The 25,178-nt window shown below is 47.8% G+C and overlaps 1 long non-coding RNA gene across 20 annotated transcripts in view; it reads right to left on the reverse strand.

Annotated features, from left to right (window-relative positions):
- Nucleotides 1–286: 286 nt before the first annotated feature.
- Nucleotides 287–25,178, reverse strand: part of LOC116282966 (uncharacterized) — a 28,878-nt gene continuing 3,986 nt past the window's right edge. Inside the window, exons 2-12 of one of the 20 annotated variants that reach the window (XR_012079314.1) lie at nt 21,809–21,970; nt 20,490–20,557; nt 19,722–19,797; nt 18,763–18,852; nt 10,835–10,928; nt 7,539–7,698; nt 5,394–7,213; nt 4,805–4,878; nt 3,051–3,130; nt 2,713–2,961; nt 287–1,637 (exon numbers count right to left, since the gene is read on the reverse strand). This is a non-coding gene — a long non-coding RNA (uncharacterized lncRNA). Of the gene's footprint in view, nt 1,638–2,712; nt 2,982–3,050; nt 3,131–4,804; nt 4,879–5,393; nt 7,214–7,538; nt 7,699–10,834; nt 10,929–18,762; nt 18,853–19,721; nt 19,798–20,489; nt 20,579–21,808; nt 21,971–25,178 lie in introns of all 20 variants that reach the window. The other 19 variants (XR_012079319.1, XR_012079320.1, XR_012079313.1 and 16 more) reach the window with 19 other exon arrangements.

Genomic DNA, 25,178 nt, shown 5'->3' on the forward strand with positions numbered 1-25,178 from the left:
AGAACAGTGACAGCCTCTGGTGCTCAGTGTGTTCCCGAGCTAGCAGCTCCAGCTCAGCAATTCCGCTTTGTTAAATATCCTAAGGAAATGACTAAGAATGTGCAGCATTTGTATAACAGAGTGAGTTGGAAAAAACCTAAGTTTCCAGCTATGGGGGAGGTAGACAGTGATTCATTCATGGAATGAAATGGTATGTGATCATGAAAATAAATCATTACAAGACAGAAGAATTTCATGATAAACTACTGAGTGAATAAACAAAAGTTCTTAAACAATAGAGAATGGGTCCATTTTTTAAAGTAAACATTTTATTTTGGAATAACTTTTAAGTTTACAGAAAAGTTCCAAAGATAGTACAGAGTTTCTGCATACACTTCAGCTAGCTTCCCCTAATGTTAACATCTTACATAACGCTGGTACGTTTGTCAAAGCTAAGAGATTAATACTAGCACGTTATTAGACTTCGACTATTTAGTTTTCACCAGTTCTTCCACTAATGTCTTTTTTTTTTTCTCTTACAGGAGTCAACCCAATATACCACATTGCATTTAGGGTTTGTTTTTTTTTTTAAGTTTATACACATAGGAAAACTACTGGAAGGTTACAGATGAAAATATTTTTAACTGTGATCGTAGTCGAGTGTTGGCACTAAGGGTTTAAAGTTTTTATTGGGTCTTCTAATTTTTCTGTTTAATGTATCACATAATTAACAAAAACAAAAAACTAATGCCTTTGGGCTGAGCTGGTGCCCTCTCAGATTACTCCTAGTATGGCTATGCTGTGTTGTGATTATTTATTCATTTGTCCTTCTCTTTAGACTGCCCTCAAAAGGAGGGGCCATGTCTGTTTTATCCCCCTCTCCTCGTCTCACAGCCCAGGTGGAGCACTGATATCTGTTTGAACTAATGGGTGAAGCCAGAGAAGTTTATTGCTGCCAGCTCACAACTAGTCTTAGCACTCTCTCAACCCAAGGAAATCCCAGGCTTACATTTTTCCAGTTTAGTGACCCCTGGCAGAAGTACTGGACCAGTGTTTAAAGTCTGCAGTCCCAGAGCTGACTCTGATGCCCATCACTGAATTAGTCGCTGTGGCCAGGGGCATGGAATATGCCAGTCAGCCAGGCCTAGCTCAGTTGGTCAGCCCTTTATACAGTGTCCAAAGAAAAGTCAGAATTCTGTTGTCCAAAGGAGGGGGATGGAGCAGGTTAAATACAACATCAGAATCAGCTTCCAAAGCAATCATTTTAATCCCTGATTCTTTCCACCAGACTATAAACTTGAGGATAGGTCCACATCAATATTGTTCATTATTAAATCCCTGACACCTACTATAGCATGTAGTAGGGGCCTAATCAAGGTGTAAGTGAATAAATACATCTTGTGGTAAACAAAATAATTGAACTAGATGGTGTTTGAATGATTTTCATTGCAAATAACAGAAAACTGGCTTAAAGGAAATATGTTGGCTCATGCAATTGAAAAGTCTAGTGGAGCCTGACAGTCAGGGATGATTTGATCAGGACTCAATTTCTCTGCTAGTCCATAGCTCTGTACTCTATCATCTCCTCAGGCTGGCTTCTCTCATGGCAGCAAAATGGCTGCAGCAGTTCCGGACCTCACATCTGCACTCTATACCATCTGGAGCCAAAGAGAAAATGGTGAGAATCTGTATCCGAGAATTCCCAGCAAGATTCACTGTGGGACTGATTAAGGTCATCTGCCCACCTGTTAATTGGCCATCAGGGGCAGGGGTTATTTACTGGCTTAGCTTAAATCATGTATCTTACCCTTAGAATGGGGGCAGGAGGGAATAGAATCAGCTTCCCTGAAAACATGTGAATTCCCAATGGAATTGAGACCTTGGAGAAGGGGGAAGCAGTCTAGATCCTGGGGAGGTAATGAATTTTGTGGCATAGACAAGGGCTGTAGGAGTTAAGAGAAGGCAGTGAGTGTTGCAGCAGCCAGAGAAGGGAGGCTTCCCAGAGGAGAAGAGACTGAACTAAACCCTGAGGAGATGAAAGATTTAGGCAAGGGGACTAGTAGGGTGGGTGAAGAAGAGGGAAGGACCTCCTGCAAAGATGTTTTCAGCAAGTCCGTGTGTCACAGTTCATGCTGCACCCTCTGTATGCAACATCTCAATTAATCCTCACAGCAACCTGTTAGTACCTTCATCATCTCCATTTTACAGGTGAGAAACTGAAACCCGGGGGACACACAGTTAAGTGTTGAAGTTGGGACTTCAACTCAGCCTGTCTGGCTCCGAGCCATGATGCTAATTAGTGAAGAGGGCCCAGGTCACCTGGGAAGTGTGCTCTAGTGGAGTGGCCTGATCTCAAAGGTCATCATAGAGGTAATGAAAAGTGTGAAGCTCGGTTCCAGATTCTCAGCTCCCAGCCTGTGTTCCTGCTGTCCCCTCTACCCGGAATTTGTAATTCTTTCTCCACCTACTTGTCTAAATCCTACCTCTTCATGGCCCAGTTCAAGGCCTGAGCCCCATAATACATTAAATACTTGGCAGTACTGAACTACTTGAGTGTCTTTCCACTAGACTTCTGTGAGCACCTCACAAAACTGCACTTCATCTTTGTGTTTGAAGGGCTTGACACAGTGACCTTCCCTTTACAGTTGCCGTGGTGACCTCCTCGAGGGCCGCAGGGCCACCATAGACACAGAATGTGAGAGCCTTCAGATTTACCTTATCTAATCCTCTCACCTTATAGGAAGAAAATCAGGTCCAGCGAGGTTGGGACTTGGCCAAGGAAGCAGTTGACCTAGAACCCAGGAGTCTGGGCTCCCAAATGATGTGAGAAGGACATTGTTAGCTCTGGAGCCAGACTGAGCTCAAATCCCAGGTTCTCCGTGCCCCGGCTGTGTGACCTGAACAAGTCACTGAACTTCCCTGAGCTTCATGTTCCTCAGCTGTGTAGTGGGGTTGTAATGGAGTGAGGCTCTCCCAGGGCTGCTGTGAGAAAGAAATTAGTCCTAATAGAGCTTCCAGCACAGAACCCGGCACATGGTGGGGTCGAGGGCTTTTGTTATCAGAGTTACCACCTGTGAGACGTGTCGCCGGCCCCACCCAGCAGGGCCTTTGGAGTCCTCTCCTCTTCCACATCCCAGGCCACATGCCTTCCCTTCAGAGCAGCAGAGATAAAAAGGAAACCGCTGTGGCTTTGGGGTGGGGTGTGTTAGTCCCCTCCCTTGGGGTGCTGGCTCTGGCTAATATGACTCCCTTGTAGGTCAGAGTTCTCCTCCCGACCCCCGCCCCACCAACACATCCTTGCTGCTCCACTGGCCTGAGGCCACCAAGGCCAGGCACTGAGCCTCCCCTGCTTCGGCCTCAGGCTGGCACAGGTGTGGGGAAGTGGCAGACCTGCACAGGCTCGGGCTGGAGCTGGGCCAGAGTCGCAGCCTGCAGCAGCAGCATGCAGTCCCTCACATGCTCTTCACCAGACCAGGAGAGCAGCAGGAAAGACAGACAGCAGTGGGCAGACACCCAGAAGGCAACGTCCTTTGTCTCTGGGGTGGAGGTGCTCCCAGGGCCAGAGGGCACAATCCTGGAACTGGTCCCCCAACTCCAATCCAAAAGACATATCAGGTCATCCCTTTTGAGATTCCCCACCCAGCCCCTGCTCCTGCTCATATGAGCCCCTGACCCCCCAGGTTCTGCTTCTCCTTGTCTGGGGGATAGTAGACAAGTCATTTCACTCCTATGAACTTCAGCTTCCTCCCCTGTGCTGTGGCCATAATGACACCTTCTTTCAAATTAAATAGAGTCCTATATGTAAGAGTGCCCCATGCTAGGTCTTCATACAGCAGGTGCTCAATATGTTTCTTCCCTCCTCTCTCAGCTGTGCCATTGCCAGGGCAGCAGTGATCAGAACTGAGACATGATTCCTTTGAAAGTTTGCAAGCTCTGACCATAGCCATTTGAAGTCATGCCTTCCATCCCTACCAGATGGACTCCCCAAACCTGAGCTTGGTCCTGGTTCTGCCCCTTACTAGGCGGCCTTCTGCAATCACTTACATTCTATGAGCCTCAGTTTCCTCATCTGCAAAATAGACACATTTACTGATTCAGCAAATGTATTCTTATCTATACTGGGCCCTCGGGACCAAGAAATAAAGATGAAGGAGACTGCCTGCCCTCAAGGACCTCTCAGTCTAGTAGGGGAGAAAGATGCAAAAATCAGAGACACGTGGGGAGAGCAGTAAGAACACAGTGGGACATGACCAGCTTAGCTCAGGTAGGTTGAAGGCTTCAGAGGGGACATCAGAGCCACACCTTGAAAGACAAGCAGAAATTTGCCAGGCAGCCATCAGGGGCAGAGTTTTTGTATCAAATAAATGTGTTTTATAAATTGGGCTGCCTTTCCCTGTTAGCTCCAACCTGAACCTACTTTGCTCCCAAGGAAAAGAAGGAAATGCCCTAGGAACTCATCCCCAGGCCAAGAGTTCCTAGAACAAGGCGCAGGGGAGGGACATCACCTGCAGGGTGAAGTCTAGACTCACCAGCCTGCCACACAGAGGCCCATCCAGCTTCATCTCCCACTTGTATTTTACACTCTGACCTAACAGAACCACTTGGAGGTCCCTGAAGTCAGTACCTCCCTGAGTCTCCTCCCTGTCCAAACCCACCTGACAGCTTCCAGTTCATCTCCTGGAAACGTGACTGGGTGCCTTTTTATTTGTAAATACATGGACTTATCCTGACTTCCCAAATGACTGGGGTTCCTTCAAGGACAAAGTGTAGGTCTCAGTCTCTTCTGAGTGCCCAGGGTCCCCCAGTACCTAGCATGGGTACTGACCCAGAGCTACATTTCTGGAAGGAGGGTTCAAAGTCCTTCATTTCTTCAGCAAATGTCAGGCTTCTGCCTCTGGCCTGCAAGAAGCACAGGTTACAGTCCAGGAAGAAACATGTTAATAGGTAATTGCAGTGTTGGGTGAGATGGTGGAAACACGAGAGAGCAACTACAGGTTTCTCCTGCTATCTGAAAGCAAAGCATTCCATTGAAACCTCTCGTAAGCCAAAATGATGTAAGGTGAAGAAGCAATTACCTTAGGACACACAGATGCACAAAGTAAACCAAGATAAAGCAGAGGTGCTCACAGACACAGTTCAAAACTATGGCAGCTCGATGCTGAGATGCTGAGTGTAGTTCCCAGGGAAGGAGCGTGGCCGTGCCACTCTCACTGCTCCAGTCCAGGTGCACGCTGCCTCTGTATAACACAGGCTGTGTAACAAATGCTGAACACTATTTTCACATTTTGCCTTGTTTTATGTAAAAGTGAAAATCCCCTTCGGATTTCTCTTGGTTAGCAAAAGCAGATACTAATATGTAGGTCTTTTGTAAAAGCAAAGTGGTGTAAAGCAAACTTTTGAAAAGCGGGGGATACCTGTAACTATGGGTGCACTGGGGAAGACTTGCAGGAGCCAACATCGAACTGGGCCTTGAAAGTGGAGCAGGAACTTGCTGGGTGGTGAAAGAAGAAAAACTTATACAAGGCACGGAGGCATGAAAAAGCACAGCACACTCCAGGGACAGCAAGGATTTGTTACGGCTGGAGCATGGGAGGAATGGCAGGGAGCGGGAAGATGAACCTAGGAAACCGGGCAGGGGCCGAAGAGGAGCAGAACTTACCCTCAGGCCAAGGGGTTTGGACATAAACCTGTCCTAGAGCCAGTTACTGAAGACTTTCAAACAGAGAAGGAGTGATGGGGTCAGTTTGAGTTTTAATGTAGAGGAAATGGGATCGAGAGGCCAGGGAGGAGGCTGCTGTGTTAGTCCAGGGATTTGGGCCACTTAATAACAAGTTAACACTAGTGATCATTTTGTATGGGCTCCATTCTAATTACCTTATACATATCAACTGACTTAATTCTTCCACAACCCTGTTTTAAAGATTGAAAAACTGAGGCATAAAGAAGTTACATGGGTGGGGAGGGTATAGCTCAGTGGTAGAGTGAATGCCTAGCATGCAGAAGGTCCTGGGTTTGATCCCCAGTACAGCCATTAAAAAATAAGTAAATAAACCGAATTACCTCGCCACCAACAAAAATAAATAAGTAAAAAGATAAAACTAAAAAACAAAAGTTACGTACTTTGCTTTACTCGGTAAGTGGTGGAGCCTGGATTAGCACCTCGGCTGGCACACTTCAGGGCCTGTGCTTTTAGTTTGTGTGCTCTATGGGTTCTCAGCCATCATCATAGTGATAATAAGGATGCTATACTAGTGAGTGTTTGTTGAGTGCATATTCAATGCCGGGTTCTGCTCTGTATACTTTGGACTGTTACCTCAGGCTTAATCAAGTTCTAATCAGGTTGGCAAGGAGGACACTGTCCAGCTGGAAAGCCATGCCCAGAGCCCATAGTCCAATAGAGACACTGCTCTAGGCCTTGCTGTTTTTTGAGCCACCCAGAGGGAAGTGGCCTGGCCACCTCCCCAAATTGCTGACAGCGACCTTTGGCAGGGCCATCCAGAGCCGTGTGATGCAGTTGGCTGCGAGCCCAGCCAGAAGGGCTGAGACAGTGGGCTGTTGCAGGGCCTGGGCCCCAGGGGCCTCCAGCCACCCTGGCTCAGTGCCAGACACTATGCAAGGCTGCTACAGCCCAGAGCTGAGTGGGGACCAAGTACCAGGACCCCTGGGTTTGGGCCCAGCTTGGTCACTAATGTGCTGTGGGATTTGGGGCACATCCCTACCCCTCCATGGGCCTCAGTTTCCTGGACGGTGAATGAATAAGATGGCTCCTGTCCTTGACGTTCCTTCCTCATATGGCCTAAGGTGGGCAGGGCACCAAAAAAAAAGAGACTACCAAAAAGTAGTCTCTTCTGTCAGGAAACCCAGGCCCCAGGTTATTTAGGATCTCTCCTTGGCACTAGGCCCTGGGCTGTGTACTGGGACCACAGAGCAGGGCTGAGCTGACCCCTGCCTCCAGGTTGCTCCCAGTCAGGTGTAGGGCTGGGAAACAGACAGGGAAACCAATCACAGCCCAGTGTAGTAGGTACTGTACTGCCCAGAGAGCAGGACACCCAAGGACGGGGTCTGTGGGCTCCCAGGAGGGAGCAGCTGACTCTGCCAGCAGTGGCCTGGAAGGTGTCCGAACAGGAAAAACACGGATCTGGATCGTGTCTTGCATCTTCCAGGTAGAGGAGGAGGGTGTGCGTTCCTGTTGAGGGAACAACCTGTGCCAAGGCCTGGAGGCAGAAAAGACGCTCTGTGGAGAAAAACGTGAGTACCATGTGGCAGATAGTGGGGAGGGGAGTGTGTCAGTGTTGGAGGCAATGGGGCTGAACGGGCAGGTGGGAGGCGGCAAGGAGCTGAACTGAGCACCAAATAGCGGAGGCACAGCTGAAGGCTCCTCAGACAGAAAGAGCAGGGCCCACACACGGGCCTCACGGGCAGCTGGAAGGGATGGAGCCCCTGGGGTCCCAGGTGGCCCACACCACCTCCTCCCTTCCTGAGGCCACAGGCCATCCTGCCTTCCTGTTCACAGCGCTACATCCCCTCCAATCTCAGACAAAGCCTCACACAGAGCACACCTCACCCTTGTGGGCCTCATCCTCTATCTTCTGGGTTTCTCCAGCAGCCCAGTGAGGCGGCTGAGATGCAAAGAACCCACCAGGTGATGCAGAAACAGTTCTTGAGCTCCCGTGAGTCAGTCTCCATGATGACCTCTGGAGAACAGGCCAGACAGAATTCCTGCAAGGAGCCCAGATTCTAGCTGAGAGGACAAATGCTAAACAGGGAGCACGCCGAGAATTACTTACTATCGTTTTGGTTGTTTAGAAAAATACATGTAGCTGGAGAACTTTCTAACAGGGAGCTGAGCTCTCTGGGCTGACAGAGGAGGTATTCCTAAGGAAGCAATGTTGCAGTTCAAACCTGAGGATGCAGAGTTACTCAACGAAGCAGCAGGGGGAAGAGTGTTACCAAGTCCAAGGTGGCTTGTCCAAGGGTCATCTGGCCATAAAGGGGAACTGACTCAGGCCCACTGCCTCACAGGCCCCTCCCATCAGTATTTTTCTCCCATTATTCAAATGTCAACAGCAGAGACTTTCCAGACCTTTGATATTGCCAGATCCTCCCTGAGGTAGAGCTCACCTGCCCATCCAGAGGCAAACTGAAACCTAGGAAGTCCAAATGACTCACTCACGTCCGCACAGCGAGTCAGAACTCGGACAAGAACGCACATGTCTGGGCTCTGAGATACCCATGAGATCATGGAGGAAAATCGCTGCTGTCTTTCCCAGCTTTGGTTGGGCCAGACCATCTCTGGGATGACAGACACCCAAGGGACTTCTCTGGGAAACAACTTCCGTGAGGGACATGAGAGCTACTCAAGAGAACTTTTCGACTTGGGGACAGCCCCATGATGAGCTGGAGGATGCCCAGGAACCCCTTACTGGTAGCCCAGAGCTCAGAGCAGACTGATTCTTTCTGCCCTTCATGTTGCAAACAGAACGGCTTTTGAATGAATGGAGCATAATAAGCCTTACGCAAGGGCTGGACAGGCCTCTCGGGGATGTGGGCACCACCATCAGAAAGACCTGGGAACTGCAAGCCCTTGAGCATTGGGCCTTCAAGCCCTGAAGTGGGATAGGTATCTCTGGACCCTAAGGGGGTCTCGACTCCATTCAGGGGCCTCTGGGTCCTAAAGGAAAGGTCTCTAGGGCCCTATGAAGAGGATCTTTTAGGGGTTCTAAGGAGGGGGTCTTTGGATACTGTGGACCTTGGGGAGGGGATTCTAACAATAACAGATCACATGTAAGAAAGATGGGAACAGTTGAAGGGTTCAAATATATTTCCGTGCATACATTTGTTGTATGTATGGAGTTTCTTCAGTCCCTTTCATTCCCAGAGCACTCACTCCTTGATTATCTTACGTGTTCCACATTGGCCCTCAGAGCTACATTTTCTGGAGCTGAAGAGATTGAAGATGGAGAAATGTTGACAATTCTCCATGGAGAGGGGCACATCTAGAACCAGCCCCAACCCTCTCCTGTGGCCTCCATCTGCCCTTGCACCTTCTGCCAGCCTGGGACCCACCCTCCCCCAACCCAGCGGGCCTTGCCCTTCAAGACCCTGCTGAGCTGCAGGCCTTAGAAGCCAAAGAACCAACTCCCTCTCCCCACTTGAGTTCTCCTTTCTGAAAAAGCCCTGTCCGGGGAGGTGGGATGAACTGGGGACCTTAATCCTGACTCTGCATCCTTCCCTGGGTTGCTGTGAGTTTAAATGAACTCCTAGATCTGAAAGTGCTTCATAAACTGAAAAACATTGATCCAACACAAAGGGGAAACCATCACTCTGTTCTGCACAGAGATGAGTGGTTTGGAGTCACGCCTTTGAGGGGCTCACAGTCTGGGCAGACAGACACACAGACCCCCAACCCCAACATGGCATGATTAATGTGACAGACAAGGGGTGTGCCTGGCACTGTGAGGACACGGGCAACTCCTCAGGGAAAGAGAGAAGGTCCGACACGAGGACACCTTGGAGATGGACCCTGAGGGATGTGTGAGAGTTTACCAGGTAGACAAAAGAGAAGACGTGCATTTCAAAGGAGGGAACAGCTGGTGCAAGGCATAGGGGCTGGAAAGGGAACGGTGTCCAGCTAGAGCTGGAGCATCCAGTTAGGGATGGGGTCAAATGAGTTTCAGAAAAGCAGTCCAGGGCAGGCAGAGAAAAGCATTGAAATACTTGCAAAGAAGATTTGGAGTTCTTTTCAGTAAATAATGGGAATTCTAAAGCAGGGAAGTATAAATTATTATTTCCATTTTTTAACAAATTTCAAAATAAGAGCTCAGAGTAAGCAAGCAAATTGCCCAGAGCATTCATATCAGTCAGAGAAACAGAACCAATAGGATATTCACATATATCATATCTATCCATATATATTCATATGTATCATATATATCCATGCTTATATCTATATATGCACTTATGTTTAAATTTCTACTTTGTCTATAAGAGAATATATATATAAAAATTTTTTAAAAAAGAATTGGCCTCTGCAATTATGAAAGCCAGCAAGTCCCAAGACCTGCAGGGTGACTTAGCAAGATGGAGACCCAGGAAAACTGGTGGTTCAGTTCCAGTCCAAGTCTGAAGCTATCTGGGCACCCTGTGAGCCAGTCAAGTTGACACATAAAATTATCACAGCCTCACAGCTAAGAAGTGGCAGAGCTGGGGTTTGATCCCAGGACTATCTGACTCGAAAACCCATTGCTGCAGCAGCCTCTGGGCAGAGATCCAGGACTCTCTTTTCCTAGCCTGGACTCCAGTTCCATGCCAGCTGGAAAGGAGCAGCCAGTCACCAGCCAGGTTAGGCCCTGGGCCAGTCAGATAACCCAGCAGGGCTTGGGGAAGGACTAAACAGCAGCCTCTCTGTTTCAGCAAGGCTTTACAAAGGGTTTTACATCCTCCTGGGAGAAGAGGTGAGGGCAAGAGGGTTGGGAATCCAAAGGAACTCTCAGCAGGAGCAGGAGCGCCTCCTCCCTAGCCAGGCATCCTAACAGCTATGCCTCTGTCTCCGTTCTTCCCCTGCTCCGTGGCCTGGAGAGTCACTGCTTTCAAGATTGTTGGAACTGAAAAAGCCCCCAACTTCTTCAAGTCAATTCCACACCATTATGCAGGTGGTAAAACAGAGGTCCAGAGAGGGAAAGGGCTTTCCCACTCAGCCAGTCCAGTTCTTGTCAACCCATGTTTATAGGTCTTACTGTGTTCTACTGTGTAGGGGCTTAAACTGTAAAAGGATTGAATAGGCAAGTTCAGGAGTGTGGTGACGGGACCCTCTGCCCACCAGCCTGAGGCCTCTAAGGAATAAAGATGGACCCACCTCTGTGCCTCCACTATCAGCACAGGGCCTAGCATGGAGAAGGTGTGTGGCTATTCAACAATGTCCCCACATGTTCCACAAGGTCCTGGAGTACCTATGAGAGATACAGAGGATGAATTTTCAGAGAATAGAATTTTCATGACCTGGGGCTAGTTAAACATGGAGGGTGAGAGAAAAAGAGTTGAGAATAATACATCCCAGTTTCCAGGCTTCAGCTCCTGGGTACATGGGGATAGCCCTCTCTGATTTTGAGAACAGTTGGAGGAAGAGCAGATCTAGAAGGAAGATGACAAGTGCAGCTGGGACTTTGAAATCAAAAGTAAAGGTCTAGGGGAGAGGGTATAGCTTAGTGGTAGAGTGCCTGCCTACCATGTACAAGGTCCTGGGTTCAATCCCCGGTACCTCCACCAAAAAATATACATGTAAGTAAACCTAATTACCACCTTTTCCCTTCCACCACCCCCCTAAAAAAAGAGTAAAGATCTGGAGGAGGAAAAGTAAAAGGCTTGTTTGAAGAAGGCTGTTGGTGTGTCTTGGAGAGTGGTAAGAATTAGGTGTGAGTGGTAGAGGGTTTTGAAAGGAGGCTGAGCTTGGTCCTTGATCCCTTTTGGGCATTGGAGAGCCACTGAAGGTCTGGAAGCAGATCCTCAGAGAGATGACTCTAAAGGTCACTTCCAGCACCATGAAAATAGCACCTCCAGATTCCTCAGGGAGTAGGGGGAGGTGAAGCCAGGCTGTGCCTGCAGCACTGTCCACTTTCTTCCCTGTTCACCTTATTTGAGCTCAGCAACACTGAGAGTGGGGAGGGGTAAATGGCCATTGGGCAGATGGAGGAACTCAGATGTAGAGAGGTGAAGCGTGTGCCTGGGGTCACAGCCAGAAGGAGAATCACTTGGAGCCCTTCCCCCTTCTATTTTACAGAGACGCAATGAGAGGCCCAGAGAGGAATGTCCCCATTTTGCCCATGAGGAAGTAGAAACACAGGAAGGTTGGGTCCTCTCCAGGCTATTCAGTGAATAGTGATCAAGCCCTCCAACTGTCCCGGTGTTTTTCATCTCTCCACAGGTCTGGGCCTTTCTACTGTCCCCAAGCCCAGAGTTTACAAAATACTTGTCTTGGCCACTGTCTCTTGGGTCCAAGATAATACCATTGCCAAACCAAATGTAAGTTGACTCTCAGTAGTGAGATCCAGGGAGGAGAAACAACCTCCCACGTCTCCCAGAAAATCAGAATCTAATTCCTATCTCCCTGGGCTGTCCCTGGGAGTGGCAGAATAGGGGCTGGACTGTTGGGACCAGCCTCTGGGTGACCGTGGGAAACTTCTCTGGGAAGAGGGAGGTTCTGAGGTCCAGAGATGACAAGGGGCTGGCCTGAGGCTCCATGAGCTGACACCTGTTGCTGCCTTTATCACAGCACTTGGTGAACACCAGGTACTTTCTGACAGTGATGGAGGATGGGCCCCGCCCCAGTGCCTGCCCCACAACCCACCCTGAGAACACACCAGGAGTGAGGGGCTTTCCACCCAGATCCCCAAGAGAAGTTGCTCCATCACTCTGTCTCACCACAACCATTTCCTTCTCTAAAAACTCCGTTCCCCACAGGCCCTGAGACCAGCCAGGCTCCCAGCACAGAGGACCCAAACTAGCTTATCTAGCTGTAGCCACACCAGGCTCAGGAATGTCCCAGGAGGCCCTCTTGCCTCCTCCGCTGCCACAACTGAGTGGGGGGGGGGGGTGGCCTCAGGCTGGGCCAGGCCTGAAACCAGCAGCCCTGAGAGCAGGAGTAACATGCTCCCACTGCCTGTAGGCATCTCACATACACCCGCTCACTTAACTCTCACAGCCGTCCCGTGGGTGGCAGCAGTTATTATCAATGGCCCTTTTACAGGTAAGGAAACTGAAAGCAGGAAAGGCTCCCAGAGTAATGACTTTACTGTCTGACTGAGCAATCTGTTCCTTCTGAGGGTCTGCTCAGTAGTGGCAAATATCAGGTTTGAGTTTCTGTTTCGCTTTTGGAGATTTTGTGGAGATTGGGAAAGAGTTAAGATATGCAATCGTACCAAAGCAGAGAGGGGCCCCCAGGATGGGGAATCTGGAACAGGAAAGGAGACCTGTCTTGGCGAAGGTCACGCAGGAGGTCACTAACTGGCTGGGGTCAGACCTGGTGGCAGGAAGCACCACCAGGCTTGGACCTTGACACCTGGGCTGCCACCTCCTGTCCCTAAGGCCTCGGTTTCTCAGCTCTCTAGGACAGCCAGGGACCCTTCCAGAGCTCACATCTGGGCTGGGACCACAGATATTGGGGGCCACCTTTGTGGAAACCGGTTCGGCTGTGTGGGTGCCTAGATTCCGGCCCCTTCCCCTTTGGCAGAGGCTGCTCCTCCAGCCTAGGCTGGCCTCCCTGACCCTCCATCCCCGCCTCCACCCTGCCCTACCCACTACACACCCAGCACACGGAGGACTTGAAAGGCACTTCCACCTGTGATGCCAGGTGTGAGAGACGGGCCTCTATCCCAGGTTGGGCCAGGCAGGAGCCTCGCCCCCCTCCCTGACCAGGCCCACCAAGGGAAGTAGAAGGTTCACTCACCTTAGGAGAAGGAGGGTCCGGCAGGTGGGCGACACCTGCTGCTGCTGACTTCGTTCATACTCTCATCTATTCATGCATTCAACCTCTCTGAAGTTTATTCATGCACTCCCTCAACAAATTCTGATCCCAGAAACTTCTAATCTTCTAACCTTCTAACCTGCTCTCACTAGACACTTCCTGACAGCCACACTGGGTCACACCTTCTGCTGGACCCTGGGGACACAGAAATGAACAACGTGGACATGGTCTCTGCTCTGGAGGAGTTTAAGAGTATAGGAGGCAGCAGCCTGTGTCCAATGCTATCACAGAAGGAAGGGCACTGGACAGTAACAAGACCAAGAGGGAGGTCAAGTGTTGACAGCAGCCAGGCAAGGTACAAAGGGGAGTGGCATCTGACCTGGATCAGGAAGGGAGCAACAGTTGGTCAGGTGAAGTTAATAATAGTAACAACCCAAATATAAGCTGTTTGCAGGCTCTCACTGTGCACTTTATTTCTATTAATTTTCGTCTTTACTTCAATCTCGGGAAGTAGTTATTATAATTCTCATTCTACAGATGAGGAAACTGAGGCTGAAGCCTCCTGAAAGAGTTTAAATAAATAATCCAAGGTGATGCAACCAATAAATACAAAAGTCAGGATTTCAACCAGGTCTACCTCCAAGTTTAGACCTAGATTTAAGTTTAAAAATGTTAAAATGTTAATTGTAAAGGCCTGGGGGCTATACCCAAAATATTAGCAATGACAGTCTCCGAGAAGTGAGTTTATAGTGTTATAAATTGACATATACTGACTTATGTATGACACAAGATAGCTATACATGTTAGAATTCACAGTTTCCCTATGGTAGATTAGTATTGTTTTCTCCAATTCTCTTTCTTCTCCCAGAAACAGAAATTGCTTGACTGTGGGGTGGTTTTTTTTTTCTCTTGATTACAAAAATATAGGCTCATCTTTTGAAATCAGTCCATTTAAAAATAACTACTTCCAGTGATTATTTTCCCCGTTTTTTCCTAACTTATTGCATCAAGCCTATATTATTTTTGTAATCCGAAAGTAAATGCTATTTTTAAAAAATGAATTGCACACATCAAGGACTGAGTGACCCAAACAACAGAGCTCAGGCAGTTCCTGAGAAGAAGGCTTGGGGGTTTTGGTTGACCTCAGACCATAGTGAGTCATCTGGGTGAAGCAGCTGCCAAACGCTAGGCAGACAAGTAGAAACGCAGGTCCCAGATTAGAGAAGGAAACCTTCCCTGCACCTCAGGGCTGGTCAGACCTCATCCGAGGCTCAGGCAAATTGGAGAGCTGCCCTGCAGCTGGGGAGAGACCTAAGCACGGTTGATGGACCCTGGAGAAGAGGCAACTGGGGAGAGGTTTTCACAATACAAACCCAATTGGCATGCAGGTATGGGCAGGGAGACCAGGGGGTTTAAACTGCATGGAGAAATAGTGAGCAAGGAGAGGATGGAAGACCATCTCATTAAAGGGCAGCTGTGTCAGTGATAGATGGCATTAGGGGACCTCCCTAATATGTACAGTGTTTGTAGGATATGAGGGGGGGAGAGATACATTCCCAACTCAATATCAGACAGAATGTGCTAGAACTATCAATAGTAAACAATAGTGATAACAATAATGAGAATTGTTTGTTGAGTGCTTATTGTGTGCCAAGCTTTTTATGCCTAGCACATTATATGGAATACATATTGTAGTACATATATTATATACAATATTAATTATGTTAAATATATATAGTATTTGGTGTGTTATATAATTATATATTAACATTTTATATATATTATCATTTTATATGTATATGTATATATATATAGTTAGTTAGGCATAAAGAGCCCAGTAGTATACATACCAGTGCTTTCAAATTTGAGCTACACTAGAACCCTCTGGAAGGCTTCTTATAACAGATTGCTGGACCCCACCCCCAAGAATCTCTGATTCAATATGTCAGGGATGAGGCTAATTCACAGGTGATTAAATGCAGCTGGTATGGGAACCACACTGAGAACCACAATAGTTTCTGTTATTATTCCCATTTTACAGATCAAAAAACAAACAAAACACCTCATCTGAGGCTCCTCACAGAGGCAAAATTACTGTTTAAAGCTAGTAAGTATCAGAGCCTAGGTTTGAATCCATCCAGGTGTTTCTGACTCCAAAGTTCATGCTTAACCAAAACAATCAGTTCTTTTTTTCAATTAATTGATAAGTAGAAATCAAGATCCTATTGTTTGGTAATAGACTCATGGACATAGAAAACAAACTATGGTTACCAAAGGGGAAAGGGCGGGGGAGGGATAAATCAGGAGTTTGGGATTAAAGATTCACATTATTATATACAAAATAGATAGACAACAAGGACCTACTATATAGCACAGGGAACTACATTCAATTTCTTGTGATAACGAATAACGGAAAAGAATCTAAAAAAAAAATGTATGTATAAGTATATACTGAATCGCTTTCCTATACAACCGAAACTAACATTGTAAATCAACTACACTTCAATAAAAAACAAAAAACAAAACAAAACCAAAAAATGATTCTATTGTTTGGTAACAAACCTTGATAAATTGTTTCTTCAAATTACAGAAAAATAAAAACTTTGATCCCGGGAAGAGGCTGGGCAGGAGTTACCAGTATTCCAGAGGCAGAGAAATAGCAGTGCATTGGGGGAGGAGGGAGTGATGATTCAGCCCCTCCCTCCATGTGGGAGGGGTTTGGGGTTAAATTGCCCAGCTCCAGAATCTGGTTTTGTGGACTCTCTGCCAGGGCAGTGGCTCTTCCCTCTCTTTGACTGCAATTCACCAGACATGTGCTGAGCATCAAATTCAACAGAGCAGGGTAGGCTGACTAATGGCCACCCAATGATATCAGGTCCTAATTCCCAGAACCTGTGAATGTTACTGGAGATGGCAAAAGGGATTTTGCTGATGTGATTATATCAAAATCTTAAAATGGGTAGATCATCCTGGATCATCAGTGTGGGCCTGATATAATCATGAATCCTCATAAGAAAGAAGGCAAGCACAAAGAGAGAGAGATTGGAAGATGCTATGCTGCTGGCTTTGAAGATAGAGGAATGGCCACAAGCCAAGGAATGCAGCTCTAGAAGCTGAAAAGACAAGAAACAGATTCTCCCTAAAGCCTCCAGAAGAAATGCAAGTCTTGTCAACACCTTGATTTTAGCCCCTGCAGGACTTATTTTGGACTTCTGACTTCCAACTATAAGATAATAAAATTGTCCTGTTTTAAGCCACTAAATTGATGGTAATTAATTACAGAAGCTATAGAAAACTGATGACTGTAAGTGCCAAAAATAGACAACTGCCTCTGGTTGTCACATAAATGTGTGAGCCAATAACTACGCACGTATCTACATTCACATTCACACTGCTTCTGCCTTGTGCATGCCAGGGAGCAGGTGCATACAGGTGCCTCAGTGGCTTTGAGCCTCAAAGAGTAAGCGTACCTGTAGCCACCTAGACCCACATAGACAAATTCTGGTTTCTTTCACATTCATAATTACAGAGAGGGTGTTTCTGAAGGAGATTCAGTTCTAAAGTCAGCACTTAGGTGGAAAGGGTATATCATGCAGAATTACATTGGAAAGCACTAACATTACCTATAATGCATAATAATTCTTTTGCACTCTTAGGTCTGAGGATTAGGCTGAAGGGAGTAACTAAAGGAAAGGCTGTCCTGAGGTATCTGCACATTGAAGCCGCTCTGTCTTTAAGTAAAATATCCCATCTCTAGGGGTGAACTGAGGTTGGGCAGAGAATTTGGGAGGGCTCCTGGCAGCTGCAGGGTGATTCCAATCTGCTTTTACATTAAACATCTACCATCTTAGTGCATGTTAAAAGATTAGTTTGTTTTTGTAAAGATAATACAAATTCTGGAGTTGTATCTTTGGAGGTCAGTGGTTGGAGGATAAATTGGTGCTATTTAAATGTGCCTTGGATAGGAATCCATAGGGCAAACTGCAGTCAGTACGACTATGGAAAAAAGCTGGACTCATGAGAATCTATGGCTGGGGGAACATAGGATCCCACAGAAGCCTTCCTAGAGAAAGTGACATTAAATAGATACCTGCAGGACAGGTGGACAGGTGAGCATTAACCAAGCAAGACGACTGACCAACTGACCAGGAGAATATTCTGGGCACACCAACCACCTCAGCAAGTGGCCAGAGTTGAAGCCTCCTCTGCAGACCCAAGAAAGTGACACCCACAGCCCCCTTGCTGGCAAAAGGAACCCTGGGACTCTCTGCCCTAAGCCTGAGACCTTCAGGAGCTCCTTGTCTGTGAAGGCACTGTTCCACTTCCTAGGAATTGCTGGGGATTTCTGAAGACCTGGGATTTGTTGTTCATGCCTGGGGCACTTTTTGTGTTCTGGAATCATGTGACGAGGCTCTGCAGGGAGTGGTCCTAGAATCTGTGGTGTCTTTGACTTGCTGTGTGACCCAGAGAGCCAGTCATTTCTCTCTGGGCCTTGATTTGCCCATCTGTAAAGTGGGTTGAGCTCTTCTAGCTCTGACAGAGTCCCTCCAGGACTGTGAAGAAATAGCGCCCTATGTGTGGTTTGAAATCCCCAGCTGTGACACCAGCTCTGAGTGGGAGTCCCGACTCCACCACTTACTGGGACCTGGGGCAAGTCATTTCACCTCCCTGAGGCTCCATTTCCTCATCTGTAAAACAGGGGCCTTTGTTTCCATCCCTCTAGATCATACGAGGATTAAATGAGATCAGGGACATAAAGCATTTGTTGCCGTTGCAGCTGCGGTCTTTTTTTTTGTTATGGTTGCGAAATGGAACGAGTTTAACTCTGCTGATAACTACAAAACGCACCACCCTCAGGGTTTACCATCAGCGCAATCTGGCAAACAGCGTCAGAAGGTCCTCTAATGGGTGTTCAGGGAAACACCCAGAACTGGGTAGCTGCATTTGGCAGGAACTGAGGAAACTCCCCACGGGGAAAGTTCTGACGGGTAGGCGGTGGCTGCACTAACTTGTGAGTACAAAGATGATTCCCAGACTGAGCCGCAGGAGAGGGCCTGGGGTGGAGTCTGGGTGGCCCGAATTAGCTCAGGGCGCGAAAGGAAATGGTCTCGCCCTCAGCTGGTAACCAGGGCCAGGACAGGCTGGTCAGGATGGACAGGAGAAAGACTGAGTCTTCCCTCACCTATGACCAGTCCCTGGGCTTCTGGCCCTGCCCTTCTTTAATTCTGACCATCTGGTATCTATGTATATTGCAGCTTAGATAGTCTGACTGCTCTTTATACAAGGAATGGGAAACTGAGTCCTAGAAAGGGGCAGGGACTTACCCAAGATCACACAGCAAATCAGAAGCAGAACTGAAGTCTCCAGGTCTCCTATCCAAGAATCTCTGACAGCATCAGGCAGCCTCCTTGACTCTGCCAAGTGAGTGAGTAGCTGGTTGTTGCCTGGCAACTCTAGTCCCAGATGTTTTCTATTTCCACATTTCCATGGGAATCAGGCCACCCAGTGACAATTGGGCTAAGACCTCAAAGAGATGTCTCTGTTTTACAGGGCAGTAGAGAGGACAGCTTCTCGCGTTGAAACACTGACCCAGACAAGGCAGTCAGTTCCCCTCTGCGTCCTGAAGGTCCTCCCGGGTAGCCCAGACCTGTCTCTCTTTCCAGCTTACGGACAGACTCCCGTGATTCCTTCTCTCTAGGCAGAGCTGAGCTGTATGAGTTGTCAGCACACACAGCAGCAAGTGCTGGAGGGGAAAATACTGCCAGGGCTTTTTCATCACCACTGGGAGGCACCTTAAAGGAGCAATCTGGAGTCACACCAAGGCCTGAACCCTGGCTCTGCCACTCACTGACTATGAGACCTTAGACAAGTCACACCACCTCTCTGAGTTGGTTCCTTCATCTGTAAAATGGGGTTCATCATATCTACCTCTCAGGTCTGGATAAGGAGCAAATGAAATAATGAATGTATAGGACAAGGCATAGAAGTGGGTACTCAGTGTTGAAATCTGTATCAGTTACCCTTCTCAATTATAAATGAGCCCACTCTAGGTCATTTAGCAGAAAAGGACCAGAGAATCAGGCCAGGAAGCTATACAGCAAAAAACAACATCCCCAGGAGGCAAGCACATAGCACAGACAGGGCAGCAGGCACCAGGGATGCTCTGCAGGCTCACGTCCCTGACACCACTATTTCACATTGCATCTCTCTCCTCCTCCACCCCATCAGCACTCCCTGTCCTCCTTACCCTGCTTAGCCCTTATCACCTTCCGATATAACTTACTTATTATGTTTACCGGTTGTCTGCTTTCCCTTGTAGGATGTAAGCACCATGAGAGCAGGGATCCTTGTTCTGTTCACTGGCCAAAGTATGGCACATAGTCAGTGCTCAAAAGTACTTGTTGAATGAATGTAAATAACATCCCTGATGACATACCCGGGAAGCAGCATGGCTGTGATTAGAATTCAATTTGATGTGGCCCCAAAGCTATAAAATCTTCTTCCTAGGGCTGTTATGAGGCTCGAATAAGTTCACGTGTGTTAGCCACTTAGCACAGTAACTGCTACAAAAGTTAATGTACCATAAACATTGGCTATCATCATCATCATTATTATTGCTATTAGGGGTTAATTAGCTTTACTTATTGTGTTTTTTTAAAAGTAAGTACTGAGGATTGAACCCAGGACCTCGTGCACGCTACTATCACTCAAGCTATACCCTCCCCCCTATTATTACTATTATTATTATTATTATTGAGGGCCCCCCCTTTCTCTCCTCCTGGGCTCTTTTTTCTAAATTCCATAATAGTTCAGTCAGCTCTCAAGCCTGGGCTGACACACTGACAGGACCCTCAGAAAGGGAATACAAGTGTTTCAGGACAGCCCAAGTTGCAGGAAGCCCTGCCCCTAGCAGGAACCACTGCCCTTAGCAGGAACCAATCCTCTAGCAGCCCCGCCTACATGGTAAGTGACCTGAAATTGTTCTCTCACAATTGCAAACAACACAGACTTCCTGTGTTTTGAGAAAGGGGAAGTCCAGTCAGCAATTTACCTTGAGTCATTTATTTCAAGAAGGAAGCCCCTGCAGTTGGCAGAAGGTAGCGGAAGGAGGAAGGCTGCCTGAGGGAAGAAAAGAGGATTCTAGAAGGAGTGCTACCACTTCTCAGCTCTACACTGAGCAAGTCCCCTGTCGGGTCTTAATTTTCTCATTTGGAAAATGGGACAATGATCTTCACCTCATCTGCTCCTCTGTATTGTATTAGTATCCATGAGCGTATGTGAAGAGCTAGGAATACGTAAGCAACATGCAACCAGGAGGACTTGGAATGGCTGCTAAGTCTAGAAGTTAAAAAATACCCAGATCTGGATTCAAATCCTGCCTCCATCACTTTCTAGCTGTGTGTTCCTAGGCATATAATGGAACCTCTCTGAGTCTCGGTTTCTTTTTCTATAAAATTGACCCTTGGGTTTCCTCAGCTGTGAAATAATAGCTTATCTTCTAAAATGGTCTTGAGGGTTAACTGAGAAATGTACGCTAAGGCTAGGAAGGACCTAGGCTCAGAGCAAGCCCTCAGAAATGGTGGCTCTTGTTTTTAATCCTCGATGACCTCTCACTTCCTCACCTCTCCCATGTGCTGTCCTGCCCAGTCCCTGCTGTGCTCAGGACAAATCTCCTTCTGAGGTTGCTACTAATAGACCTTGTGAGGCCACAAATAATTGTTAAAATAATTTTACTGATTACAAAATAACAAATTCATGATAGAAAAAAATTAATCAAATAAGTAAAAAGAAGAAAATAGAGACTACACATAACTTCACCACCCAGGGATAATTGCTATTGATTGGGTGAATTTTCTTCCTGATTTCTTTTTAATGAATGTGTAACAGGATGTTAGACGCAAGTTTCCTGTCATTTTGGCAGAGGTAACAAAAGTCATGGACCATGGGTCATGGACCACCCAGGCAGGGCATGCCCAAAGATGGAAAAACCGGTTCTACAGCCATTACCCCATCACCCACCTCTGGTCTGCTCATTTTGGAGCATGTGTGTGTGTGTGTGTGTGTGTGTATTTGAGAGAAAGACAGAGACAGAGGTAGAGACAGAGATGAAAAGAGAGGAGAGGCTGTTTGGAGGGATTTCTTTTGAAAAGGATTGTTGGTTATTGTTTGGTCCCCACAGCAACACCCCCTTCACCCCCAGAGAGGAGGGGTGAGGGTGTGTCATTTTGTCACTTTAGGGTAAGGGGGCTTGTAGGGAACCACTTGGCCCGTTTGAGATGTGCCTTGGGGTCTGAAGACCAAGGAGAAAGACAAGTCTAAGGCAATGACACACTCTTCTCTCATATGCACTTCACCCAGCACAGAGCTTACCATGCTGAATTGTAAATGTCCATTGGGTTGTCTTCCTCCCCAGCTTGACCTGGACATGGCTTTCAGACAGTTTGGGCCTTGTTTCCCCTGCCCCTGCAGAAGGCTCAGCACTTAGTTGATGCTTGATAAATATTCTGGTGATTGAAGAGAAGACTGAAGGAGCTGTGGAATCGAAAGCAGAAAGAACAAGGATTTTAGAACCACACAGATCTGAATTCAAATCCTGCCTCTGCCATTTTGTGGCTGTGTTCCCCCGGGGGAAGTCATATCATATCTTTAACCTCATTTTTTCCACTGGTAAAATGAGGATAATTTGAGTATCTGTTCTGCAGAGTTTCGAATGAAATGAGCTCAAGCAGTGGCACATAGTAGGTGTTCCAAAATGAGGAATGAATGAAGACACAGTAGTCTGGGAAACTCTGCACACTGATTGGACCTCCTGAGAATTCCCTGTTTGAACTGATACAGTTCTGGAATATCTGGATCCTTGTTTCCTTCCGTCCTCCTTTCTCAGTCGTCATCATCATCATCATCTTCATAGCAGCAGCAACAACAGCTGGCAATTTACAGAAATTCCAAGACCTGGTCTCATTTAAATCTCACAATAATTCTGTGAGGTCTGTATTGTAATTACCCGTCCACAGACAGAAAACTGAGGGCGAATGACTTGCCCAAGGGCACAAAGAGCTGAAACAAGGGTGCTGCTTTTGGTCTCCCTTAAACGAATTGATTTAACATGTCCTCAGCTCCTGTCCCCTTATACATGAGTAGGAAGGACAAACAGGCAAGTTAAAACAATACTTATAACTCTGCATGGTAAGTGCTGTCCAGGAAGACTCCAGATAAGATGATAATTTCTTCTGCCAGGGGTAATCAGCTGGAGAGCAGGTCCACTCCACTATTTATCTCTGTGGCTTTGGGCAACTCACTTCACCTCTCCAGGCTTTAATTTTTTCATTAATATAATGGGGATTATGATAAGAGTATCACTCTCATACAGTCACTGTGGGGATAAGAGCAATAATGTATATATGTGCATGGCATCTGGCACAAGTAAACAGTTAATAAATTATAGCTGATTCTTCTTACTATTACCTGGATGTCAGCCAGGGACCTCCTGACCCCTTAAGATCATGGGATGAGCCCCAGCAGCCATTCCAAAACCCTCTCCAAGATTACTGCAAATTCCTGAGAGATTTTATTGCTCCTGGTCCAGCTCCTGAGTCAGCCTGGACTGTCTTTGATCAGCACGATACCAAAACAGAGGTAAAACTTGGCCCCCTCAGCCATTTTCACAAACACCCATCACTCGGTGAGTACAGGAGACTTTTTTTAAGATTTCCAGGGATGGGAGATAGATGAGATCTCATTGCAGCTACAAAAGACCTCAGGGTAAACTAAAAATACCCTGGCTCCTAAGACAGCCTTAGCCTCTACACTGTCCCTGGCCCCTCAGCTGTGGGCCACCTCCTGTTTCCTAGTAATGGATACCTGCTATTTGGCTCTTGTCTCCACTCTCTCTTCCTAAGGAACTCTCCAATTTCCCTTTCAGGGATTATCCCACTGTGTGACGCCTCAGAGGTTGAGGGGTTGGCTTCCCCTCCTGTCTCCTGGTCATCCCCTCACCCTCACCCCCTGCAAGTTCAAGCACTACAGGGTACAGGGACTCCTCTCTGGACTTTGTGTAGCCCCAGTGAGGATGGAAGTGTCTGCCATCATTCATAGCGGCTGATGCTGGTGGGTGGGTGACCCTGGCTGGCTTCCTGCTGCCTCCCCTCTGCACATCCCCCTCCTTGATTCCTGCCCATGTCCTGAACCCAGTCCTCCAGTTTCTGGTAGATTATCCGAGTCCTCGGTAGCTTAAAACATCCAGAGTCATTTTAGGAACACATTCAAATCGAAGTCCTCGTCTTTATTGCCTCTGGGAGCTTTGAGATCATACCTTCACCATAAACGGTTTTGCAGAGTATTTTACCAGTGAAAGCCATCCTCCTCCTAAAGAGAGGAGGTCACGCACTGAGGGTCCTTGAGCTGCATGTGGTCCACAGAATGTTTTAAAAAATCAAATCAGTATTTTAAAAGTGAGCTATTACATATAAAAATCTGGAATTGTGGTCTTTCTTGTAATTTCATAACCTCTGGCATCATAGGACCCACATTCGCCCCCAAGGAGCATGTTGGCCTCAATGGAGAGCAGGGTCCCTGCCCAGTGGTCTTACTTATTTCTCCTGCTTGTCAGCTGTAGTCTTTGAACTTTGTGACCTTTGCTAAGAGGCATTTCAGCATGTTTCCATCCACCACCCCACCACCCCGGACCCATTGTATTATTATAATAAAGTTGGGTCTATGAATGTGCTAGCTTCACAAAGGGCACCCTAAGCAGAAAGTACAGCAAGAGTAGTCGCTTAAGTACGCAAGTGATGGCTGTTCCTGGCAGGGAAAGTGGTCCAGAGGGACTCTATTGCAAGGGGGAAGAGGGGCTGGAAAGGATTAAGCTGGGGCTTGGTTATGAAGTGCCTTAATGATCTCTTATGAGCTATTGGGAGCCAGTGTGGGGTTTAAAGTAAAGCGACACAGCAAGAGGTGTGTCCCAAGAGAAAAGTGGCTGAGAAGCTCACGGGGAGGGATACATTGAAACCCTCTCGTCCCCCACCTAGTCAGAGGCTGGGACAGTGGTCCAGGAGAGCCAGGGATGCTGCGGCCGGACTGCGTGGCAGCGGCGGCAAGAATGGGTAGAGGACAGCAAAGGAGGGATTCTGGAGGCAGCCTTGCCGGGGAGTGGGTTTGCTTGACCTTGAGGGAAAACATTTCGTGCGCTGCGGATGCAGCTCGCTAGCCTCCCCTTCCCTCCCCTCCCCCACGCCGCAGCGGACTGCGGCGGAATCCCAGCCGCTGGCTCACTCCCGCGCCGCTGCGGCACGCGAGGGCGGGGGCGGGATGGCGAGCGGTGGCGGGATGGCGGGGATGCCCGTCTTCCCTGGAAGGCGGGGAGGGGAGGAGAGGGGAGGCCCATCACGTGGCATTGCCACCAGGCACAGCCCGATTGGTGGGGCCTGCAACCGAGTCAGCGAGGGCTGCTTGGGTTTCCAGACATGGAACAGCCCCCTTTCCTCGTTCGGGCGCCCATGGGTGCGCCAGTTTAGAGAGGAGGGAGGTGGGGTGGGGATCCTGCTCTCTCCACAGGGTGTAACGCAGCCTAGCTGCTCGCCGCGGTCTTCACTGCAACTTGGGCAGTCTAATTATTGTATCCGTGAACACATCCCTTCGCTGCTTCTCTCCCGCCTTCTCCCCACCTGCCCGTCTTAACTACCGTGCTGCCTGAAGGACAGCTTTGTTTGGGCTGGCTGAAGCAGGTTTCTGTTACTTGCCA

The sequence above is a fragment of the Vicugna pacos genome, chromosome 13 (genome assembly GCF_048564905.1).
Source record: "Vicugna pacos chromosome 13, VicPac4, whole genome shotgun sequence".
Lineage (NCBI taxonomy): Eukaryota > Metazoa > Chordata > Mammalia > Artiodactyla > Camelidae > Vicugna > Vicugna pacos.